Source organism: Schistocerca serialis, chromosome 5 (assembly GCF_023864345.2).
Source record: "Schistocerca serialis cubense isolate TAMUIC-IGC-003099 chromosome 5, iqSchSeri2.2, whole genome shotgun sequence".
NCBI classification, from domain to species: Eukaryota; Metazoa; Arthropoda; class Insecta; order Orthoptera; family Acrididae; genus Schistocerca; species Schistocerca serialis.
Window position 1 is genome coordinate 632,439,822 of NC_064642.1, and position 12,094 is coordinate 632,451,915.

Genomic DNA, 12,094 nt, shown 5'->3' on the forward strand with positions numbered 1-12,094 from the left:
TGATAGTAAATTGGTTTGACTTCCGTTGTTGCGCGCAGTTATTGTGACACTTCTCAAATAAGTAAACCACTGGGCACATTTTGAGAAGTTTGCATTGAAAAATGTAGTCAAAAAAATCAAATGGTCTGAGCACTATGGGACTAAACTTCTGAGGTCATCAGTCCCCTAGAACTTAGAACTACTTAAACCTAACTAATCTAAGGACATCACACATTTCCATGACTGAGGCAGGATTCGAACCTGCGACCGTAGCGGTCGCGCGGTTCCAGACTGTAGCGCCTAGAAACGTTCGGCCATCCGGCCGGCAACAATGTAGTCGCTGGCCGGTTTACGTCTGGTGCATTCCCTCCCTTTAGAGTAGTAAGATTGTCGGATGAAATGTGTTGCCAGACATATTCATTTATTTCGAATAAGCCTTTGTGCAAGTTTTGGGTAGTGCGCTAAGATCCCTGAAACCCTCTGGTTCTCTCATGTACAGAAGGAATATGTTGCCCTTGGTGTTGGTAATGACTGGAATCCAGTTTTCTGGGTGAAAGGATATTTTGTTCCTCTCTCTAAGGGCAAAATCTCTGTCACATAGTAGGAAAGTAAGCTTTGTAACGAGCCATTTCTGGGCGACAGCAATGAAATATTTACATATGATCCGATTTTGGAAAAGAGTCGTAATATTTTGAACGTCTCTCGTAAAATCAGCAATATCTAGGCACTCGTTCAAATGAAAATCGTGCGAAAACTAGGAATTATGATCAAAAGAATCCAGTTTCGTAGCTTTTCTCTGAATGATGTCTTTCACTTTGTCTAACGCAAGAGAGAAACATTTTTGGGCCAATCTGTAAAAGTGGAATGCATCGAATGTGCCATCTTTCTTCCCCCTTTTTTTTTTTTTTTTTTTTTTTTTTAACTGTAACGTATGTACTGGGAATCTTCTTCGCTGCTCAACGTTTACGAGTCACAAAAGATCCAGCGCATCAATATTTTTGCCCGATGAAGACGACATATACTGATCCATTCGTAGCACGACCGTCCCGCGTCTCTCTGCCAGCGCCACGTCAGTGTGAAATGCTGACGTCCCCTCTGCGCCATGTCGCTGAACCGCCGCCGCCAGTCGTCCGCGCCATGCCATTTCAGTGTTGATTGCAACTGAGAGAGAGAGCAGCTGAGGCAGCTACCAACCGTAAAATCAGTTCATCTCGCGTGTGAATAGCAAAGAGCAGAGCCGCTGGACCGATGTACTCAACGAACAATCAGGCGCTTATGACCTCACTTTTTTTGCGTCCTAAAGTCGAAAAACGACTGTTGCAGCCACATGTAGAAAGCGTTGCTTCACGCAGTGGAGAATGGCAAAACAGAGGCACGCCGGTGACCGAGGTGTTGCGAAGTAGGCAGGCACAGATAGCCTCGCTGACAGCAGCAGTCTACCAATAGACTGACGCAAGGACGCACACAGACCGAGCGCCGAGCGAAGCCTGGGGAGTGCTGAGTAAGGAGAAGTGAGGCCAGCACGCTAAGTTACGCTGCAATATACTGCGGGAGTAATAACAAAAAGCTACCACTGAGGGTAAAAAACGTCCTCCTGCCGGATATAAATAGTGGAGTGCAGGCAGCAACAGACAGAAGCCATTAGGAAGCAGTTCGGATCTGAGGACGGACGTGGTCCGTGTCCGAATGTTCAGTCTTCGTAGCTGACGATTCCGGAAGTCTGTTCCAGCTCGCAGGAGTCATCCGTTCGCCGCCAGATGTCAACTGCAGCTCTGGAGGTCGGCCCGAGTTCGGTCGGCAACATGACTGACTAACTACAACGAGAACTTCCAGCAGGACCGGCCGCAGCGCGGTCTTGGTCACAGCTGCCGCCGGGGACTGACGCCCGGACTTCACGGCAACCCGGCCCCACGGCGCGTGGTCCGTCCACGATGGGACCTCGCAGACAAAGCGACTGACGGCTTCCCAGGCACCGGTGCAGCAGGCGTCGGCAGCTGACCTCACGGCGACGCGGCTCCAAGGGCGTGCCCATACTGGCGCGCCGAGTGCCGACGAGTTCATCTCAACCACAGGGCATCCTGGCTTCAGCTCCCGAGTGCGCTCAGCAGCGGAGAATCTAGACAGCAGCAGCCAGGCGAAGGGATCCGCAGGGCTGGGCAGCGACGACGAGGGAGAAATTGTAAAGAAAGTTCAATAAATAATTCTAAAACTCCACGCCGTCTCCGTCTTTGGCGCAGCCACCGTGTCTGCTGCTAACAAGTGGTGCAGAAGGCGTAACACAACGAACAAAATACAGGATGAATCGGAAAGGACTTTACGACTTTGGAATGATGCGGAAATTTATTGAGATCACTTACCGAATCGGTAGATGTGTCATCATGTAGCAAACAACCTCAAGTTCCACATAAGATGTCAAGTGTCATTTTGGTTCGATGTTGAATACCACTTGTGATGCGGCAAACACACCACCAGTAATCAGTTTATTCCCAAACTCGTTGTAGTAAATCGGGCGTAACTTGTGAAACAGTAGCGTGGAATCCATTTTGCAGGTCGGCTAAATTGTTTGGTAGGGGAGCAACATACTCATGGTCTTTAATTAAACGCCAGCGAAAGAAATCTAATGGCATTAAGTCTGAGGAGCGAGGTGCCATGTTATTGGCCCTTTGTGGCCAATCCACCCTACCTGGGTTGTGATTATCGAGGAAACATCGAACTTGCGTGAGGCAGTGAGAGGATAAACCATCCCATCTCGAACATATTCATCGATCTGTGGAATTAAAAAGTTCTAAAGCACTTCCAGATACACAACATGTTGTGGCTGTGTCCCCCTGTAGTGTTTTGTGGTTCCAGGCTGGATGAGGAGAGGTTGGTATGGTAGGTGGGTGGCCGGTTTCCTCTCATTACAACACAAAATGCACACGTGGTTCAAATCCACTTTATTACAGGAACCAATTGAGTACTTAACTTCAATAATGTTCAGTTTGAAGTTGTGTGGTTGACCGCGTCCATATCACAGCTATATGCAATGATTAACGTTCCCTCACAGCTAGCTAAATTGCGAGGCGACGGCTATCGCTTTGGAAGACTAAAGCACAGTGCGGCGTATTAAGGTGCAGTGCGAGCTGAGTCCCGATGCGACGTAGTGAGCTTTGGAGACTGAGACAGCTCGGTCGGCGCCGGCGGTCTATATGCACGCTACCCGGGGGCGTTATCGGCGCTTAGCCTGGGGACGTGTTTTGGTCTTCTCTTGTGATAGGTGGTTTTCCAGTTCAGTACCCGCTATGCAATGTTTCTTTGTGCCGACCGGTGAGCTGGCGAAGGCGTGCTACAAGCACACAACACTAGTGACAGTTTTTTCCATGACAAAGAAAGGATTGTACACTTCCAATTTGCTAAGGTCACAAAACACATAACTTCGGGGCTGTCACGAACGTGTTCCAAAAAAAAAAAAAAAAAAAAATGCTCTGAGCACTATGGGACTTAACTTCTGAGGTCATCAGTCCCCTAGAACATAGAACTAATCAAACCTAACTAACCTAAGGACATCACAAACATCCATGCCCGAGGCAGGATTCGAACCTGCGACCGTAGCGGTCGTGCGGTTCCAGACTGTAGCGCCTAGAACCGCTCAGCCACTCCGGATAGCAACGTGTTCCAAGATTGCTTGTGGATTTTCTCTGCTCCATCAGATCAACTGCACACTGTACTGCAGCCACATGTAACTGATTATTACTGTCAACTAATACATGTCTGTTCAGGTCTATTAATAAGCCAAACTGATGAAGAAAGTATGCAGTGACTATAACTTTCGTTGTGTTAGCTACGGTGGAAGCCCACTAAAAACTGCGTTATAAACCTAAATCAAGATTTAATAACTTTGATCCGTAAGTTTTAATCTCAGATCGATTTGCAGCGTAAAGTTTTTAGTCTGCCTCTTTAACTTTATCCTCTGTACACGCTGGTGTAATAGAAACAATCAGCACTGCTGTGAACTAGGAAGCGTAATTCTGAGTTTTACCTCTACAAAACAATCGATATTGGCGGCCTGGTATAACTGTTGCGGTAGAACACTGAGCCATTACCGTGTCTGCCGGTTAGAGTTCCCCTCACTTTTCCAACGGTAAGGGTGGACACATTTCTCGCGTCTGCAGTTTGAGCCGTATCGAAAATGAAAATAGCACTACCTTCTTGAACTGTCGTATCTCGGCTAGCTGCGACCTCTGATACTCGAAACGTCGTCGCGATTGGTACTGTCGCTCCGTAGATCTGGATCTTTCACTGATATAAAAGAATCACACGCCACAGGGGACACTTTGCGCTGAAGATGATTGAAGTTCCTGAGTGCTTCGCATCTCCATCATTCGATTAGCCACTTGCGCTAGTTTTCTCACATTTTCTTAGGAAATAATTAAAATATTTCGGAAGTTACCGGGAAGTTTGTCTAGCCAGAGAGCATTTAAAATTTTATCCGAAAAAACCGAGGCTCTCGCTGTACTAACAAGTAACTGAATTTGGTTGCTTCATTCTGTATTCCTGCGATTGCATATTCTGCTTCAGCCGGACAGAACGGAGGAAGTTTCACACTAACTTTGTCCACTTCTGTTAGTACGTATCACTGTCTGGGATAACACTGTTCCCTCTATCTACCGTCATATTTGTTTCTTGTGTAGTTCACATCGGTGTCACAAGTTTTTGGTCTTCTTGTAAAATTTAGCACAAAACACAGTATTTTAGATTCGAAAATATTAGTTGGAAACTTCCATTTGTTACAAAATAAATATCGCACACTTAGACAAAACAATTTATACCTAGACTTCTTGCTCCGTGCATATCAAAGTACCATTCGTTTACAAAGAAAAATAAAGTCAACAGAAAAAGAAGGATAATTTACAGAACTAATAAGTTGTAAACATAACTAGAACCGTACACGCTAAACCACTATTTTAACCATTACGCTAGTGGACATTCAGAGTTATCATATATCTTTTGAACGCTTGTATCGTTAGTGCGTTAGTAACTGACAATTAACGATAAGGGTGACGTATTTGTGATACATTTTAATGCACCACTGCCCTGAAATGGCATACTGCAAGTTAAAATGCAAAACAGTTAAATATGCCAAACTGAATACGGTACCTGCCGCTTCGATTGTCGATATTGCACGTGACGTCACGTTTACGGGAAGTCTTGTGAGATGAGCACTATTCCGCCTGACGCCCACCACGCCCTTTGATGCTCTTTTGTTTTTCAGAGCTCCCACTGCTATTCCTTGAAACGGGTATTCTTTCCATGGAGGTATAATAAGGGAAGATGGCTCTACAGGCTTCCGCTGTACCTTGCTTTGAAGGCAGCGCCGCCATATTGCTTTTTTGTCCAAAACATTAGCAGACGTTTGCTTCTTGCTCTTAATTTTTGCCGTGTGCACGCAACTGTAGTTTTAAATAGTAAATGCTGCAGTGGTTACAACATTAGGAAGGCATTTTCTACCAATTTTCTGGTCTTAAGTGCCTACTTGATCAAATAACACGGTGCATTTCACCACATCAATGTAACTATCTTTTTGTTATACGTTTCGAACAACCAAGAAGAGAAGTATGTGACATTGCAAAAATACTGTCTGCAGAGATACCGCAATCAGTTTTTATACACTGTTACTTATAATCCGTCTTGATTGCATAAATGTTTATTCATATGACCGATTTCGGTTCCTCTACAACCATCTTCAGACCTGCAATTTCGTTACAGGAGTACCCGACTACACTCAGCAACCTTCACATGCTGGGTCACATTCAGCATGTGAAGGTTGCAGAGTGTGGACGGGCTACTCCTGTAACGAAATTGCAGGTCTGAAGATGGTTGTAGAGGAACCGAAACCTGTCAAATGAATAAACATTTATGCAATCAAGACGGACTATAAGTAACAGAAGTATGTGACATGAAAAGGTTACTTCTTTAATGCAGCATATTTCTTAATACGGAATGACGAAACTGATGTTCCGTCCATGTCCACTTCCCGAAAATGCCTGTAACATATTTTGCTATGTGCAGCGTTCAACCAGAGCGCACTTAGAGTTGCACTGATAGGAAATCTAAAGTCAGATGACAGAAATAAAACCGATTATTTAAAAGTAAACAGCGCAACGAAAATTCATGTGCACAAAAAAATCGCTTGAATGACTCCAGATTCAAATGAAATGTGATTCCTCTACACTTGATATTATAATCAGCACAAATGATGTAAGCTGGCATTTTTTATCGAAACACTTCCACCAGAAGCTAATGTTTGGCCATACGAACTTGGTAGACGTCATTTTCAAGTTTGTGACATCATGAGAATTCCCCTTATTATTCCTCCATACTTGTCTGTGTTTAACAGCTCTGGTGGATATGATGGCCAGCGAGATTTTAATAAATTGAGAACCGGACCCCCAAGAATTATTTACATGGACTCCCCCATTCCCGTTTATTACGTCTCCTCATATCTATATTTCGAAATATGCTAAAAATGGTTCAAATGGCTCTAACCACTATGGGACTTAACATCTGAGGTCATCAGTCCCCTAGAACTTAGAACTACTTAAACCTAACTAACCTAAGGACATCACACACATCCATGCCTGAGGTAGGATTTGAATCTGCGACCGTAGCAGCAGCACGCTTCCGGACTGAAGCGCCTAGAGCCGCTCGGCCACTTCGGCCGGCTTTTAACATTACAGAGAATACTTTTTACCTTATCTGAAGGGAGCGAAATCCACTGGATGCCATATTTCACTGGGAGTCTATCGATTTTTCTAGACCTTTGGCCAGCATAAGGAAGATAAGCCATTTTTTGTTTCCGTCCCACGGTCTCAGTCTCAACCTCTTTCTCAGGCGTTCTTAATTCTGATTGCATCACTCGTTCATTTTGACGGCCTAAGTACCCATTCGTTCGCAACACTGTTTGTCGGTGTTGTAATTATTCGGCAAGGCTATGGTTGTCTGCAAGTGTTCGAGCTCTATGAATCAGAGTCTTAGTACCGAATTTCCTTGTGACGGATGCTAATGGCACGAGGCATGGAGATATATGTCAGTGTGCATAAGTTTTCTATCTACAGTGTGATCCGGGTTCAAATGGTTCAAGTGGCTCTGAGGACTATGGGACTTAACATCTGAGGTCATCAGTCCCCTAGAACTGAGAACTACTTAAACCTAACTAACATAAGGACATCACACACATCCATGCCCGAGGTAGGATTTGAACCTGCGACCGTAGCAGCAGCGCGGTACCGGTGTGAAGCGCCTAGAACCGCTCGGCTACTTCGGCCGGTTTTTAACATTACAAAGAATACTTTTTACCTTATCTGAAGGGAGCGAAATACACTGGATGCCATATTTCCCTGGGAGTCTATCGATTTTTCTAGACCTTTGGCCAGCATAAGGAAGATAAGCCATTTTTTGTTTCCGTCCCACGGTCTCAGTCTCAACCTCTTTCTCAGGCGTTCTTAATTTTGATTGCCTCACTCGTTCATTTTGACGGCCTGAGTACCCATTCATTCGGAACACTGTTCGTCAGTGTTGCAATTATTCGGCAAGGCTATGGTTGTCTGCAAGTGTTCTAGCTCTATGGATCAGAGTCTTAGTACGGAATTTCCTTGTGACGGATGGTTATTGCTTGAGGCATGGAGATATATGTCAGTGTGCTTAAGTTTTCTATCTACAGTGTGATCCAGGTTCAAATGGTTCAAATGGCTCTGAGGACTATGGGACTTAACACTGAGGTCATCAGTCCCGTAGAACTTAGAACTACTTAAGCCTAACTAACTTAAGGACATCACACACATCCATGCCCGCGGCAGGATATCAACCTGCGATCGTAGCAGCAGCGCGGTTCCGGGGATTTGAACCTGCGACCGTAGCATCAGTGCGGTTCCGGAGTGAAGCGCCTAGAACCGCTCGGCCACTTCGGCCGGCTTTTAACATTACAAAGAATACTTTTTACCTCATCTGAAGGGAGCGAAATACACTGGATGCCATATTTCCCTGGGAGTCTATCGATTTTTCTAGACCTTTGGCCAGAATAAGGAAGATAAGCCATTTTTTGTTTCTGTTCCACGGTCTCAGTCTCAACCTCTTTCTCAGGAGTTCTTAATTTTGATTGCATCACTCGTTCATTTTGTCGGCCTGAGTACCCATTCGTTCGGAACACTGTTCGTCAGTGTTGCAATCATTCGGCAAGGCTATAGTTGTCTGCAAGTGTTCGAGCTCTATGGATCAGAGACTTAGTACCGAATTTCCTTGTGACAGATGGTAATGGCTCGAGTCATGGAGATATATGTCAGTGTGCATAAGTTTTCTACCTACAGTGTGATCCAGGTTCAAATGGTTCAAATGGCTCTGAGGACTATGGGACTTAACATCTGGGGTCATCAGTCCCATAGAACTTCTAACATTCTGCGTGGTGTCTGTTTGTTCCATATTGTGTCTCCCTACCACTTTCGTGCAACAACGCTCTGAGCGTGTTTTTTAGGGAATTGACTAGTTTGTCGTAAATTACAGTGGCTGATGTGGCTTCTCAATAACTATATAACAGAAAAATCATCGCGTTTCAGATTTTTACTTCAAGTGGCAAATGTGAACACCATGAGCTTTAATTGACGATCAAATGGTTCAAATGCCTCTGAGCACTATGGGACTCAACATCTTAGGTCATAAGTCTCCTAGAACTACTTAAACCTAACTAAACTAAGGACATCACACACACCCATACCCGAGGCAGGATTCGAACCTGCAACCGTAGCAGTCCCGCGGTTCCGGACTGCAGCGCCAGAACCGCTAGACCATCGCGGCCGGCTTAACTGACGATCGACACTAGTATTACGCAAAAACGGGGTGTAACAGATGAGACTTCTGCAGTTCTGAGTGAAGCTCTATGCGCTGTTATGCGGCATCGCGTGCGTTCATTACCTTGTCGGTGTTCGTCAGGGGGCGGCGGACAGCACAGCTCCGCTCACCTCGCCGTCTCGGAAGCAGCTCTCTCCTAACTTCTCCCTACTACAATTTACTGAAGTTGGTTTAAAAAACCTATCTGGCTGTGTTTTCATCTGACCAATCAGGGTCTCAATGTTAACCTTAAGCTCCACCTACAAAAATTCTGTCTATCCAATGAGAAACGTTATACTTTTCATGGTGGGGCAATGTATTTAAAGTTTGCAACGTAACAGAGACGCGAAAAAGACTCACGCTAAAACTTGCAGCTGGTGTGGTCCTTTTAGTGTTATCGTAAGATCTATACGGTTCTTCTGGAGGGCTCTATCTTTTAACAAGGGCTGGGGGTTGGTCCTGACGTAACAGAGACGCGAAAAAGTCTCACGCTAAAACTTGCAGCTGGGGTGGCCCTTTTAGTGTTATCGTAAGATCTATACTGTTCTTCTGGAGGGCTCTAGCTTTTAACATGGGCTGGGGGGTGGTCCTAGCGGCTAGCTGGAGACGTGGGTGTCCGTCCCTTATCGTAGGGTCTTCTAGCTTAACACGGTTCTGCTCTCGGCTTCTGTTCTCGTTTCTCCCCTCGGAACTGCGTCTGTCTCATGGTGGGAAGCTATGACATGCATTTACGCATTCGTGTCTTAGTCTGTGGTATTCCATTTGCTCACTCGTTACTCGTATTACTTTGGTTAATTTATTGTCACGATTTATTCGGAACTATGTGACATACTACTGGATTTGCTTATCACGTCAGGGTTTTCATGGAAGGTGTTGGATTTGCCTGACACCTTACAAACTTAGAACTACTTAAACCTAACTAACCTAAGGCCATCACACACATCCATGCCTGAGGCACGATTTGACCTGCGACCGTAGCAGCAGCACGCTCCCGGACTGAAGCGCCTAGAGCCGCTTGGCCACTTCGGCCGGCTTTTAACACTACAAAGAATACTTTTTACCTTATCTGAAGGGAGCGAAATACACTGGATGCCATATTTCCCTGGGAGTCTATCGATTTTTCTAGACCTGTGGCCAGCTTAAGGGAGATAAGCCATTTTTCTGTTTCTGTCCCACGGTCTCAGTCTCAACCTGCGACCGTAGCAGCAGCACGCTTCCGGACTGAAGCGCCTAGAGCCGCTCGGCCACTTCGGCCGGCTTTTATTACAAAGAATACTTTTTACCTTATCTGAAGGGAGCGAAATACACTGGATGCCATATTTCCCTGGGAGTCTATCGATTTTTCTAGTCCTGTGGCCAGCATAAGGAAGATAAGCCATTTTTCTGTTTCTGTCCCACGGTCTCAGTCTCAACCTGCGACCGTAGTAGCAGCACGCTTCCGGACTGAAGCGCCTAGAGCCGCTCGGCCACTTCGGCCGGCTTTTATTACAAAGAATACTTTTTACCTTATCTGAAGGGAGCGAAATACACTGGATGCCATATTTCCCTGGGAGTCTATCGATTTTTCTAGACCTGTGGCCAGCATAAGGAAGATAAGCCATTTTTCTGTTTCTGTCCCACGGTCTCAGTCTCAACCTGCGACCGTAGCAGCAGCACGCTTCCGGACTGAAGCGCCTAGAGCCGCTCGGCAACTTCGGCCGGCTTTTATTACAAAGAATACTTTTTACCTTATCTGAAGGGAGCGAAATACACTGGATGCCATATTTCCCTGGGAGTCTATCGATTTTTCTAGACCTGTGGCCAGCATAAGGAAGTTAAGCCATTTTTCTGTTTCTGTCCCACGGTCTCAGTGTCAACCTGCGACCGTAGCAGCAGCACGCTTCCGGACTGAAGCGCCTAGAGCCGCTCGGTCACTTCGGCCGGCTTTTATTACAAAGAATACTTTTTACCTTATCTGAAGGGAGCGAAATACACTGGATGCCATATTTCCCTGGGAGTCTATCGATTTTTCTAGACCTGTGGCCAGCATAAGGAAGATAAGCCATTTTTCTGTTTCTGTCCCACGGTCTCAGTCTCAACCTGCGACCGTAGCAGCAGCACGCTTCCGGACTGAAGCGCCTAGAGCCGCTCGGTCACTTCGGCCGGCTTTTATTACAAAGAATACTTTTTACCTTATCTGAAGGGAGCGAAATACACTGGATGCCATATTTCCCTGGAAGTCTATCGATTTATCTAGACCTTTGGCCAGCATAAGGAAGATAAGCCATTTTTCTGCTTCTGTCCCACGGTCTCAGTCTCAACCTGCGACCGTAGTAGCAGCACGCTTCCGGACTGAAGCGCCTAGAGCCGCTCGGCCACTTCGGCCGGCTTTTATTACAAAGAATACTTTTTACCTTATCTGAAGGGAGCGAAATACACTGGATGCCATATTTCCCTGGGAGTCTATCGATTTTTCTAGACCTGTGGCCAGCATAAGGAAGATAAGCCATTTTTCTGTTTCTGTCCCACGGTCTCAGTCTCAACCTGCGACCGTAGCAGCAACACGCGTCCGGACTGAAACGCCTAGAGCCGCTCGGCCACTTCGGCCGGCTTTTATTACAAAGAATACTTTTTACCTTATCTGAAGGGAGCGAATTATACACTGGATGCCATATTTCCCTGGGAGTCTATCGATTTTTCTAGACCTGTGGCCAGCATAAGGAAGATAAGCCATTTTTCTGTTTCTGTCCCACGGTCTCAGTCTCAACCTGCGACCGTAGCAGCAGCACGCTTCCGGACTGAAGCGCCTAGAGCCGCTCGGTCACTTCGGCCGGCTTTTATTACAAAGAATACTTTTTACCTTATCTGAAGGGAGCGAAATACACTGGATGCCATATTTCCCTGGAAGTCTATCGATTTATCTAGACCTTTGGCCAGCATAAGGAAGATAAGCCATTTTTCTGCTTCTGTCCCACGGTCTCAGTCTCAACCTGCGACCGTAGTAGCAGCACGCTTCCGGACTGAAGCGCCTAGAGCCGCTCGGCCACTTCGGCCGGCTTTTATTACAAAGAATACTTTTTACCTTATCTGAAGGGAGCGAAATACACTGGATGCCATATTTCCCTGGGAGTCTATCGATTTTTCTAGACCTGTGGCCAGCATAAGGAAGATAAGCCATTTTTCTGTTTCTGTCCCACGGTCTCAGTCTCAACCTGCTACCGTAGCAGCAGCACGCTTCCGGACTGAAAAGCCTAGAGCCGCTCGGCCACTTCGGCCG

General features: G+C 46.0%; 1 protein-coding gene across 1 annotated transcript in view; it reads right to left on the reverse strand.

The window, feature by feature from the left end:
* The window catches only part of LOC126482278 (peptidoglycan recognition protein 1-like), a 113,986-nt gene that overhangs the window by 70,571 nt on the left and 31,321 nt on the right, over window positions 1-12,094 (reverse strand). The window lies entirely within an intron of this gene.